This window comes from Acomys russatus, chromosome 4 (assembly GCF_903995435.1).
Source record: "Acomys russatus chromosome 4, mAcoRus1.1, whole genome shotgun sequence".
In the NCBI taxonomy this organism is placed as follows: Eukaryota; Metazoa; Chordata; class Mammalia; order Rodentia; family Muridae; genus Acomys; species Acomys russatus.
Window position 1 is genome coordinate 76,592,219 of NC_067140.1, and position 12,209 is coordinate 76,604,427.

A 12,209-nucleotide genomic window follows, 5' to 3' on the forward strand; every position below is an offset into this window, starting at 1 on the left:
CACATTAAGTCTTTCTCCTACTTTACCATAGTAATCTAACCCCTGTGCTCTGCTAGGGTAGTTTCAGTTCTTGATGGTTTAATTGCATTCATTATTTTGAGCTGAATACTGGTTAGGAATACTCTAGAAAGGATTAAAGCAGTTTATATGCTATGAGAAAAAAAACTGGTGATCTTTCAAAAATCCTCTTGTTTACCAGAGAAAGGTTTTCTATCAAAAGAAAGAAACAGACATATAAGCAGAGGTGTGTTTTTTCTTCTCATGGTATCACACCTCTCTAGGGTCACTAGAGCAAAACACCTGCACCTCGAAACACTTTTACAGGTCCAGATGCAGTGGGGACCTGACATGTTGCTTGGATGCTAGTTATCGCACAAACCTGAGGTACAGCAATATCCCATTTGATTCCTCAGTTTCATTTGTTTTTCTCTCCACAGCTCTGCCCTATTCAGAAGATGGGCCTCTTATTTATTAAAATGGTGCAGATACTTAGTTGTAGCCACAAAGCTGGTTGCTTTCAGAACACAAATGTTCTTTTATTAATAAATGCCGTTATTATAACAGTACCAAATAAAGTTAGTTTGGTTTTGAAGAAAGTGTTTTATTTAGCCATCCACTGGACAAGTACTTAGTGAGCACCAATTCATGTACTGTGCCATTCCACCTCTCCTGCAGCAAGGGATACAGAGATGAGATCTTCCCAGTGTAAAGGAGAATGGGAACCCTGAAGTTCTCAAGATGTGGGCTGAAATTTTACTTGGTCATGCCATAACAGTGTGATCTTGGGACTGTATCATGTGTGTGTTTGTGAGTGTGTGTGTGTGTGTGTGTGTGTGTGTGTTAGGATAATAACTATGGTATTAGGTTATTATGTGAACTACAAGTTAAAAACTGGACAGCCATCATGCAGTGCTCAATTAAAGCATGACAAAGCATCAGTAATGGCTCCGATTACACAGAATTTAGCACCACTGTGCTTATATTAGAAAGACCCTGGCTTTATTAAAAGAGTTATCATTATTTTGGTAAGCAGCATACTTAGAGAAAATAAAGTTTGAACTAATTCGTTAAACATACAAATGTTTTACTCTGTTTCCCATAGAGTATTTTCTGGTTATTGCTTCTTTTATTACTTTACGATAGTCAGTTTGTCTATCTAATCCTATATCATCCTATCCTACAGGAAAGCAGGATTCCTCCACAGCTGCTTCACCTTTGAAACCAGGCTGATCTATCTAGAAAATTCCAGCCCAGCCAAGGCTATACATAGTGAGGTCCTTTTAAAAAGTGTTAGGAAAGACACTTAGGAAGTAAGGTTTATCGGCTATTAGAATCACAGAGAAATAGAGAAAGGACTCTAACAACAGGTTAGATCACCAGCAGCTGATGTTAATAACTCCTTGGCTGCAATCAGTCCTTTCAGAGCTGGGTCCTTCAAGTTGGTACTGTGGGGTGCAGCAGGACTTACTTTGGAAATATCCCCAACTGGGAAATAGAAGCTAAAGCTGGTGCTCCTGTTGCAGAGGACAGCTGTAGCAAGTTCCACATCGATAGTGAGGGCGAATTAAGAAGAAAAAATATCATTTTTCTTTCTTCCTCCTACTGATAATATCATTTTAGTTTCTTTATTCACAGAACCCACCAGAAAGCCAGCTGCTACAATGCACTATCACGAGCCCAGCTCTAGAATCATTCAGCACTGTACAGAAGGGTGGAAATGGTTCTGAGGAAAGGTCTAAGCACGCAGAGGACACACATTCTAGCAGAGGCAGGGCATGGCAGCGAAATGGTACTGAAACATTTAAAAAAGTGCTTTAGAGGAAAAAAACGTGTTAAGTTTGAATTTATTTTAGCATGTAGCAGTGTGGTTTTCAAGAGATGTTTGAGAAGTGTGAAATAAATGGTCACGTGATATGCATTTTAAATAGGAACTAGCAAAGACAGCATTTTTAAGGAATGATTTTCTAGGTTTTCCCCATTTTCAATATTTTCATCATGGAAGAAGCAATAACTGATGAAGACCAGAGAGAGAAAATAGTTTCTTTCGAATGGGTAGGAGGCCCACAACGGGAAGGACCTGCTACAGTACAGTGAGCAATTGGGCTTTTATTTTTAAAAAGGGAGAGGGGAAGGAATCAGACAAGAAGTGGTTTCAAATATGAGTCATTTAAACAAGTTCATCATTTAATCATCACTCTGATAACCAGATAATAGATTCTAACTTAGAATTGAACAGAGACAAGTACTAAAAGAAACAGTAGATATAAGTCTTAATGAGAGTATCCAAATGGTAACAGACGTGAGCAGAGTTGTTGCTGATTGGCTTATTTCAAAAGCTGTGTCCCTGGAAGGATTCCCTCAGGGGGATTCTATTCAGCGAAAAGAAACCCCAGAATCTAGGGGATTGGGATGAGCAAGCTACTTGGCTACAAGACTGGAAGAGAAGCTGAGCTTCAGCCTTCTGTAGCCTTGGGAAAAGGTTCTGAGTGAAGAAGGGAACTGTCTTACAGGACGCAGGTGGCTTGCAGTGAAATCCAAGTGGATTGATAAATAGAAGTGTGTCCACTGGCTCTGGGCGCATGGCGTTCACCCTGACCTTGACATGAACAGTTTCGCACATGAGCATGTGGTCGTTCTGTATCCATCAGTCCGTAGGTAGTTGATAGGAAAGAATGGTAATCAGCACAGCTTTGACCGGAGGAGAGGAAGCCGGCTGCTGACTTCCCATATTTTCTGTTAAGGGACAATATTTGATATAAGTGGCTCTGAAAGGCTTTCTGCCTCCTCTGTGATTGGAATCCGTAACTGGAAATTGATCCAGCGTGATAACAGGAGTGCTGTCTACTTCTTTAATCTTTCTCTCTGTAGGGCACTCACTGAACATGATGGCAGGAATCCTCTCGGTGCAGCTGGCCTAGGGAAAAGAGGAGTAGCCATTGGAGGAGGAAGAGCAGGCAGTGCTTCATCAGAGTAGGCAGAATCTTCTCACTATATCAATGTGTGTCTGTGTGTGTGTGTGTGTGTGTGTGTGGTGTGTTTAAAGTTCATCTGTATTAAATGTCAATAAAATAATTAGAACTAAGGAATCAAGTTAAATTTGCTTGTTCATGGACACTCCAAAGCCAAGGCCTGAGGATATTACTGAAGTACTTCCGGTTTGGAAGGCAAAGGGTTTGCTGTTGTTTTAGTTGGTAGAAGGAGAGCATCTTTTTTTGTCTTAGGTTTGTTCTGCGGCCACCTCACCCCCACCTTGGACTGCAGGTCCTTATCTGCACTACGAGGCTGAACTGCACGTGTGGAACATGTCTTCACCATGTCCACAGTAGCTGGTGCCCATGTCTTTAATGCGTGGCATTAGATACAAAGTATTAATCTGTAAAGTTTATTTCTTTTAAGTCCAGTTTGGACATTTTTTTTTGAAAGATCATCAGTTACCAGTAAGCTCTTCATTGCTGTTAATACAATGTCTGATACAAATGACTTTGAAACAGGAGCAGTTCATTTTGGGTCATAATTTGGAGGTTTAAGTCCCCCCTTGCCTTGTCCTGTCAGTAATGATGTGCAAGCGAGGCCCAGCATGTGGTGGTGCCAACCTCCTGGCCATCAGGAAGAAGAGTGAAGAAGGAGGGGCTGGAGGCCCGTCTCCTCCAGGGACCCCCCCTGTGACATCGCTTCCTCCAGCCGGAGAACCACGTAGACCACACTTGACCTGAGCTTTCTCTTAGCTACATTAGGTCCAAGCTCTCTAGAATAAGCTCATGATTTTGTTCCTGTGAGCCCCTTGCTCTTTGTTTGTTGTTTCTGATGGTACCACTGAGGACATCAATGCAAAAAGCCTCGACCCTTACACTTTGTTCTACTAGGATCAATCTGCTGCCTCCATTCATTCAATCCCTATTTCTGCTGCCCAAACTATCTCCCGCCCTTACCTGTACAACTAGCCTTCCAAAAATCTTTTTATAAGTTTGTTCAGCTCATTCACTAGGCCAGAGACTGTTGTTTTCAAATTCAGAATTTAAGCGCATTGTTCCTGTTGAATATGTTTTAATGACCAGTCATTGTTACCGGAATATTGACCAAAATCTTAAAACTAGTTTACCAAATTTAGAGCTCTGGTCCCAGCACTTTTCCCACTGACTCAGCCTGAAACTCTCTGAGTCTTCTGTCAGGCACATCGCCTTTTCTTTCTTTTTTCACTTTTCTGGAAAATGTTAATCCCTTTGAGTCTTAGAGCGAGCCCTCTTGTGTACTAAATGAAGCCGATTGCCCTCTTCATTCTCCCTTCTTTCTCACCCAGTTAAGCCTTCTCTGATTTGCAGCTCACGCAGCAGCAGGTTCACCCTCATCCCTGTGTAGTGCTGCCCATCATTTCTTGACAGCATACGTAGCATACCCATATTCTGCGGTGAGACAAAAAAATGGTTGATCACTATCTGTCTCCAACTATAAGCTATAGATTCCATGGGGACTTGCAATGGCCTTACTCTCTTGTTCAACTGATAATCCGGCAGTTTTTGCCAATAGCAAGAGAGTATGGTGGGTATTTGCTGATAAATGATTAAATACATGATCTTGAGAGAACTACAAGCTAATTCTGCCTGTTGAATGAACAGGATCAGCTTTTTAAGTAAAGGTTGGCACTTAGAGTAAGATTTAGATGGATTGATTAACTTGATTTTCTATAAGTTTTATAGATTTTTATGTACTTTATTGGTGCGGCTGCTTTGCCAGACCACAGGGGAGGAGGATACATTCAGTCCTATCACAACTTGATAATCAGGGGTAGGAGGTAAGTGGGTGGGTCGGTGACTCCCCTTTTTTGAGGAGTGAGGGGGATAGAGGAAGGGGGAGGGAGGATGGGACCAGGGGAAGAGGAGGGAGAGGCCTACAATTGGGATATAAAGTAAATAAATAAATTAATTAAAAATTCCAGACTGTGGCACTATATGGAAAATATTTTTTTCAGATATTTCACGATATTTCTTGTTACTGTGAAAATTGTGGCCTCTAGCATTAGTAACTTGTTCCATTTGTTTAAAATAAATAGAGTATAAAATACACTTGGGACTTGGACACCAGCTAGAGACTTGGGGTAGACATAGCTCTCCTATAAAAACATGAATGGGAATCTGCTGATTTCCCCTTATACACCTAGCTTTGAATTTTCCTAAAATTAGTCAACTAAGATTTTTCATAATAACTTTGCAGCCCAATTCTAATCCTAACAGGTAATAGTTTTCTATTGATAGCTCAAAAAAGATCCACTAGTTGAGTGTTTTTCATTATTGTGTGAATGTTTAGCAGTTTCTGAATTCTTTGACAGTTGAAACTTTTTTTATTAATGTATTTTGAGATAGTGTTGTGTAGCCCAGGCTAGCTTCAAACTTGCTATGTAGCTCAGGGTAGCCTTGAACTGCTGATCCTTCTGTCCCCTACTCCTGAATATTGGGAGCCTGTAAGTTGAATCTGGATGCTGGCATTAGTCAGTAGCATTTACTCCTCATATTTCATTGGCACTTACATATTTCATTGGAGCTGCATTATGAGCACACAATAAACGTTAATCATGCTAATCCACATGCAATTTATCATTTAGAAAGTAAAGCCATTTGGGTCTCTGTCTGATAAATCCTATCATTTCTTTTAAGAATTGTTTGTCCTAGGTTGGTGCACAGTCACAGCCCCACAAATGAGAATAGATGACTACAAAACCTTCTGCTTTGACAGTTTAAAAATAATGATACATTTGTAAGTGTGCTGCTAATTCTCCAAATTAATTTTTAATTGTGATAAGAATTAATTAAATAAGCTAAGAAATGCCATTGTTTCCATAAATCATTCAAGAATGTGTTTATAGGGACTGATTTTCTAAAGCAGAAAGTATTAACAGTGAAATATAAAGGTTATGTATGTTTGGTACATTGAATATAAATCAATTTCGTATCTTCTTTATTAGAATATCTTCTCATTTAGAAATTTACCTAAAAAGAAGTTGTTGGAGAGGGCGCCTTTGTACAATTGTGGAAAATAACAAAAATATAGCAATTTAATATTATTTGATCCCATAAAAATATTTCATTTGTATAAATACACTTGTGATGAGAATTTGATTTAGAATAAATTGTGGCTTTTTTTTTTTTTTTCTGTATCTCAAATCAACTTGACGAAGCTCTTACTTATTAACATTTTAATTTAGAAAATCCCAGCGTAATCTTAATATTAAAATAAGAAGAAATGATGGCGATTTTGATTGTCATTGTGACTCTGTTAAGCAGTAGCAGAAGCACACCAATTGGGTGTTTTATGCAAATTATAATATGTTTTCTTTTAGGAAATTGCTTGAAATTATGTTACAGTTTTTCCCCACTCAACTTTAATCTTAGCACCGAAGATGTTGAGTGCTGCACTGACAAGAAAAATTTCACCTCCATTATGTAGTCTACACATATGTAGTCTACACATATGACTACACATAGTCAGCACTGTGCATGGCAGCGCCTGTGCTATGTTTAAAGTAAGTCGCAAGTAATACTCTCAATGTCTTTTTGTGTTTCCAGCCCATTGGGCAGATGGTCTCTTAGTAGGGCAGTAGGTAGCAATATATAACACCAGGACACTTTTCCAGATAGTGGCAGAGACCTCCCTACCTGGGTTAGAATCTCACTTGGAGCTCTGTTTGTTGATATAGTTGCAACAAATGCCATTAACTTACAGGGTCAAGGGGTTAATGGAAAAATACTCTCTTCTTCCCTTTATCCTACAGCATTTTCCTGGGAGCTGAGGAGAGATAACACTCCTCTCCTCAAGATTTCTCTTGACAGTTTAAAAAAAATGGTGACTCCAAGTTTCTGTGACTAAATAAAAGATTAAATGCCAGTATGGAAAGCTTTAGAACCACACTTGGTCAGGATGACAGTTTGGGCAAGTCTTCCATCATGGTCACCTTTGCTGAGGTCACTGACCAGCATCTGGTAACAAGAGCTGAGGGGACGGTGCTTAGAGAATCCTTCATTTCTGTGTCACAAGGTTCGTCTTTGTTTTTCATTTTAGACAAGTGAATTCTCAAAAATCTTTATGGGAGAGCATCAAAACTGCCTCTGCAAATGCCAAAAAATTCTATGAGAGACAATTTATCCAAATTACTGCTCCCCAATTTATGAACTCTACAGATATACAAGGAGTGTAAAAATCAAAGCTTGTGATGAAGACATTTGCATTAAAACTATATTAGTGACTTTTGACAAAATCTCAGATGGAATTCATTTTACCAGCTAATTTTTTTCTTTGAAAACAATACATCGTCTAGCCTGAGGTCCCAATGTAGGGATCTGCTGAGTTTCCCTCTTCCAGTGTAATTAACGAGTCTCCGGAAGGTCTTTTCCTCTTCTATAATGATTCCATTGGAGAATTTTCCTTAGAACTCAACCCATGAGAAGATTCCCCAAACCAAATAAAGTAAGTCTCAAGATATAAAGTGTGTTTTGAGTACTTTGACCAGCCTATCGGCTCCTTTGCCTGAAGGCTAGAATAACTGTATAAAGTGGGAGTTAGTCCCAGACATTAATCCAGTTTCCGCTTGAGATGCCGTGGTAGTTTGAATAAAAATGGCCCTCATTGGGGTTGCACTGTCTGGGAGTGTGGCATTAATGGAGGTGTATCACTAAGGGGTGGGCTTTTAGGTATCCAAAGTTCAAGCCAGGTCTAGTGGCTCAGTCTTCTTTCCTGCAGACCTCTCAGCTCCTTCTCCATCCTCATGTCTGCCTGCATGCCACCATGCTTCCTGCTGTGATCATAATGGACTAAACCTGTGAAACTATAAGCTAGCTCCGATTAAGCATTTTCCTTTACAAAAGTTGTCATGGTCATAATCAACTAGCCTGGGCTCATAGGTCCTCACAGAAATGAAACCACCAGTGCATGGGTCTGAGCTAGGACCTCTGCATACACATTATGGTTGCATAGTTTGGTCTTCTTGTGTAACTTCTAAAAGTGAAAGTGGGGACTATCTCTGACTCTTTTGCTTGGTTTAGGGACCCCTTTCTTCCTACTGGTTTGCCTTATTCAGCCTTATTCTTATTGTAACTGGATATGCCATTTTTTGGTTGATATCCCTGGGAGGCCTGTTCTTCTCAGAAGGAAAATGGAAGAAGAGTGGGTCTGGGGCAGAAGGGAAGTTGGAAAAAGATATGGGGAGGAGAGGATGTGCTTGTGATGTAATATATAAAATAAGGATAAATAAATAAATTATAAAAAGAGTTGTCATGGTCATGGTATCTCTTCACAGCAATAGGAATCGAAACAGAATAGTCACTTACACTTGTAAGCCCCGCCTACACCACCAGTTCTTCTGGTTTAATTTGATGCAGCTTGGGTGGTGGTCTTTGAATAATTTTACTAATTAAGTGTGCCACAATAGTCAACACACACAGACATGTGGTCACAGTCCTCTGCTTTGCCCATGATTTAGCTTGACAACATGCATGAGTTTTCTCTTGACTCAGTATTTACAAAAAGGAAACTTTTAGCACACAAATTTCTAATTCTATTGAAACTCTAACCTGTCTGTTCCAAGTAATTGCAAAAAGGAAGCTGGTGGAAAACTTTTCTATCAGGCTGATCATTTTTCTTTCAGAATGACTTAAGCTCATATGCCCATGCAAGGCCACTGACTGCTGTTGATAAAATATGACAGGTACCTTGCATATGTGCACAGACACCTAGAGGATACCACAGCACACCGACGGGATGCCTCTGAAGAAGATGCTGCCTCTCTACCATCACCTTGGTACCTCTAAAGTAGACTTTGATCCCATGAGTTCCTGGACCCTACAATCATTAGGTCCACTTTCCCATTAATATTTACAGTGATCACAGTGTAGATTTTTATACTAATTTGTACATACTTAAACAAATCTCACTTAGGGTTTTTCCACAGAGACATTTAAAAAAGCCTCATTGTATAATCTTTGCTACATAGTCTCACAGTGGAGAGTCCTCACACAGTATACTAGTTACAGTTATATATATTGACTGTCTGCTAGAGTATCTTTTTAAAGTATCGCCACTGGGGTGGGAGTGTGTGTGGGGGTAACAGGCATTTTTATCCATGATGAATAATACATCCAGTCTGTTAGAACCCTGTTGTAGGTTGTCTACTGTTTTAATTTTATTGTAATAAAGTGACTAGACATGGAAATCTCTAAAAGCCCTGTTATACTCTGGAAAGAGAAAGCAAAAGGCAGGTACTGAGGTGCAGGCATTTGCTTAACACAGAGCATCGCTGTTCTTGCTCTTGATGGCTTCCCCTTCTGTTTTTTAAGTTCTGTGTTTGTTTGTCTGTTTGTTTTTGTTTTTAACTTGGGACTTTCCAGAACTTGAAATCTTTGTGACGTCTCTCTTAAGCTTCACCTTCCAAGCTCCAGCTGATCTCTATCAATGGCCCTGAAGGCTTCCATGTAATTAAGTGCCAGGAACATCAGAAACAGGGGCGAATTAATTATATATGCCTCTATGAAATTACCACACTTGCTAGTACTTGACAAGGGCATCCCAGCCGTTCTGCTCTCCTGTGCGCAGCTCCGGTTCACTGCCGAGAGATTCTGGGGTAAAACCCAGGGCAGAAAGACTTGTATATGGATTTCTCACGCTTCTAGGCATCTTCACAGTAATGGAATTTCCCACTTGTAGTTAACGCTTTCATTAATGGGACAATTAAAGGTCCAGGGGCAACTTGTAGCTGCTGTTAAATTTTCGCATCTGTTATGTAAACTAAAGGATGTTCAGAGACAAACAAAAATGCCATTGCATCCATTCTTTTCCCTAGCACACGTGGTGACTATGTGGACCTGTCCAATTAGCACATCGTGTTCTACTGTGGCTTTCAGTTCATAGTCATAGACATTGCATGCTCTGGGCATTCATATAAATATAAAACTTGACAGCATTTTTTGAAAGAAAGATACATACTGTATACCCCTGTAATAAAGTAAATAACGAGGTGACAAAGTTCTATCATCTGACATTCTTGTAGATTCGACAGATGAATCTCTATTTTCTGTGTCCCTCACCGTCTTAGTTTCTCTACCTCTTCTCTTACTGTACACAGGGCTCTGAGGATGTCTAAAGAAGTAACTGATTTTAGAATTAAAGCGATGGATCTGCATGTAAGAGCCCTAGCTGTCCTTTCAGAGGACCTGGGTTCAAATCTCAGTACCCACATAATGGCTTTAAAATTATTTGTTAACTCCAGAACTAGGGGATAGGACACCCTTTTTCATCTTCATGGGAACCAAAGATGCAAATGATATAAAACAAGATATAAGAGATAAATGTGTTGAATAGTCTGTGAGCAAATCCACAAACGTGTTTTGGTTACAATTTTTCTTTTCACTAATAGTGATATGACAGCTGTTTTTTTTTTTAACTAGTAGTGTTTAATTATTTATCTGGTCATCTTTTACCAGATGCTTCACATCAGTGGGTACTGTTCTTATAGCCTGTGTTAAATTCTACATATGTTCAGTATGGTGTGGGTTTCAGTGCTTCCCGCTGCAGTGACGTTCCCGTCACTCCTATACAATTTCAGTTAAAACAAAATAGCAGCTCCAACAGAAATCAAGGGCGTTCTCCTCCCCTGTAAGCTGTAATTGAGGTTATGGCTCAGCATATTGCCTGTGGCAGAATCTATTACCAAGAAATGGAGACCATGATTTGAAGCTGGCTGCAGTGTAAGCAAAATGAATTAATTATTAGCAGGGGAGAATTGAAGGAAAATATAGGACTTCCTAGAGAGAAATATGTTGGCACTTTGGGAAACAGGACGCAGGAAGGAACCTACTGAAGAGTCTGACACTCGGCTTGCCTTTTGAAATTTTCATGTGACTCACAGCACTCAGCATTCATGAAGGTGTCGTACAGCGTGGGTTCCTCCCAGTTTGACACTCATTGTACCGTAATGTCGAACTCTTTCTTTTACTTGGACAGGCAAGGGGCTTAATAGTTATTAGAAAAGTTTGCTTCAATATTATAATTTAATAAAAGTAAAACTCAAAAGGCAAAAATGAAGCCCGTTAAACATTTACAAACATTTACAATTTCTTATGATAAATGTGCAAACATACCTAAGGTTTGTTGGTGGTTACTGAATTAAAAGCCTTCATAGCAGAAACATATTCAGAGTATTTATATTTCTTGCCTGTATCAGTATTTCTACCTGGAATTGTACTATACTGTGTTTTTCAGCTCAATTCACCAGTCTTTGTACCAATAGGAGAGTCTGTCCATGAGTTGTCAGTATCAGACATTTGACTACAACTCACACACACACACACACACACACACACACACACACACACACACACACACACACATATATATATATATATATATATATATATATATATATTGTATCACACCATGCAACTTCTCCTTTGTAAAGTTGAAAAAATAATCATGGGAAGTTTTAACTATCCTCTGTGTTCACATCATAATTCCTTATTTTTGATTTAGGGACTATAAGTTACTCTGGTACAAATCACACGGGCCTTGTCTTTCTCACTTTTTGTTTTTAACTTAAAAGAATCACCAAATGAAATTATCCAATTTAAAAATGGGGTACAGAGCTAAACAGAGAATTCACAACTGAGGATCATTGAATGGCCAAGAAACACTTAAAGAAATGCACAACTTCCTTAGTCATCAGGGAAATGCAAATCAAAAGGACTCTGAGATTCTATCTTATTCCTATCAGAATGGCTAAGATCAAAAATTCAACAGCACCTGTTGATGAGGATGTGAAGAAAGGGGAACGCTCCTCCGTTTCTGGTGGGAGTGCAAAGTTTGCACAACCACTTTGGAAATCAATCTGGCACTTTTTCAGAAATTTGGGAATAGTGCTACCTCAGGTCCCAGCTATACCACTCCTGGGCATATACCTGAAAGATGCTCCACCATACAAAAAGGACATTTGCTCAACTATGTTCATAGTGGCTTTATTTGTAACAGTCAGAATCTGGAAACAACTTACATATCCCACAACTCAAGAATGGATAAAGAAACTGTGGTTTATTTACATAATGGAATACTACTCAGCTATTAAAAACAAGGAAATCTTGAAATTTGCAGGCAAATGGATAGAAGTAGAAAAGATCATCCAGAGTGAGGTAACCCAGACCCAGAAAGACACACATGGTGTATACTCACTTATCAGT

The 12,209-nt window shown here is 39.4% G+C and overlaps 1 protein-coding gene across 1 annotated transcript in view; it reads left to right on the forward strand.

Moving 5' to 3' along the window:
* Macrod2 (mono-ADP ribosylhydrolase 2) overlaps positions 1-12,209 on the forward strand; it is a 1,925,774-nt gene that overhangs the window by 740,078 nt on the left and 1,173,487 nt on the right. The gene's annotated exons all lie outside the window — the stretch shown is intronic.